The following is a 2,404-nucleotide window of genomic DNA, read 5'->3' on the forward strand; positions in this document are numbered from 1 at the left end:
GCAAATTTCAAAGGCACAAATGCCGTCTCACTTTTCTAGTTTTATTTGTGTGATATATATATATGTATATATATATATATATATATATATATATATATATATATATATAATAATATTATTAGGGACAAAATCCAAAATTACAGGTAAAAAACTCAATTAAAATCAATTTATAAAAAATTAAATTGAGCCTTATAGATAAAGTATATATAAAATATATATAGTTTTAGGGAAAATAACCAATTTCAAGAACTCATCGATGAAAATCCACTATCACATATAGAAAAATTAATAATTAAAAGCACAATAAATGAGTATAATATAAAGTAAAGTAAATATCATAAGATAAATATAATAAAAAGATTACACGTGTTTCATAACCAATTTTCAAATAGAAAAGAAATTTAAATCGATTAAAATCAATTGAAATTATCTAAAATAAGTTCTATTCAAAAATATAGCTACTCGTCAGATCGTAAGTAGAACAATAATTAGATATATATCTCAACCAACAATAAGTACCAAATGAATTAATATGATATACTTATTATATAAAGATAGAAAAATTATTTAAAAAATATCATAATATCAAAATAATAACCATTCAATAATCATCCCTTCATCCATAATAATAACATGTATATTATATACAAAAAACATCTTACCTAAATTATCATTGTTTTAAATTATCATTGTTTAAAATACAAGTTGAACGAAGTTTAAGTTTAAAATAATAATGAAGATAAAATTAGTACATATTTAACCGGTGTAATAGTTAAAGCTATACTATTTAAAGCTAAAGACGTTTATTTAATTATGATTAAAGATCAATTGAATAATAGAAAAATACAAGATTATTTATTTCTACAAACGTAATAATAAAAAATATGAATGAAAAAATTATGAATGGAAAAAATTATGAATGAAAAAATTAGGAAAGAAAAAATTATTAAGAATAAAAGGTTAAACTTTATATATATATACAAAGTTTTGATTTAAAAAAAACTTTAACGATATTATAAACTATAAAGATTAATAATTAATCAAATAATATTAATCAAAAATAATCGAAAATATATCAACACTATTCCAATCGAAGTTCTAATATTATGTTGAAATGAAACTATAACTCCTAAATAATATAGTGTTAAATAAGTTATCTATTAAAATAATCTATAAAGAACCAAATGAATAGTATAAAAACAAGAATACATATTATTTTCAAATAGTAGAAAATCTTTAGCAAAGTGAAAACAGTACTTATCCAAATTTTTCCGTAATTCAAACTGAAAAACTAAGACGTTATCTAATAGCTATAGCGTTTTAAGCAAGAGTTCGCGCGAAAATACTACGTTAAAAAAGAACGTTAAAATAGAGAATAGAATACGAAAGCATGAATGAAATAATAATACTTAAATAAATGAATGAAAAATTTAAAATTTATATAACTAACAACATAAAAAGAACAAAAAACTATAGTTATCTTATAAAACATATTAATAAATATTAAATTCTAATATATAATATAAAATAAATAAATAAAAATATTAATAGTCGTAAATTAAATAATATTATGAAATAAACTAAAATACTACTATTGATTTAGTCTTATCAAAATCGTCGTGTCATTGTAATATAAAACCTTAAACTTACTAAAAAAATTAACCTACCAATAAAAACAAAATATAGCTACTAGAATAATTAAATAGATACCCCAACACACATCCTAATACATACATACATATATACATACATACATACACATATACATATATATATATATATATATATATATATATATACATATATATATACATATACACATATACACATATACATACATACATATATACATACATACATACACACACATATACATACATACACACATATATATATACACTTACATGCATATACAAATATACATACACATATACAAAATAATATACGTATATACACACAACATACACACATATATACACATAAACACTAATAAAAGCATATACATAAATAAAAACATACATACACATATATACATAAATACACACATATATATAAATACATATAACACATATAGACCAAAACATACATACTACCATAAATATATATATATACATAAATATATATCTACACATACACACATGTACCTACCAAAATATACATATAAAAACAAATACACTCATACACACATATAAAAATAAAGCATAATATATATAAATACACACTCATCCTCACATGCTCTCAAATATACATATTATATAGATACACATATACAGACATATATACATACACATAAAAATACACATATATATACAGAAAAAACATGCATATACATATACATATATACATATACATATATACATATATATACATATATATATACACACATACATAAATATATATATAT

Source organism: Octopus bimaculoides, chromosome 4 (assembly GCF_046866305.1).
Source record: "Octopus bimaculoides isolate indiv1 chromosome 4, ASM4686630v1, whole genome shotgun sequence".
In the NCBI taxonomy this organism is placed as follows: Eukaryota; Metazoa; Mollusca; class Cephalopoda; order Octopoda; family Octopodidae; genus Octopus; species Octopus bimaculoides.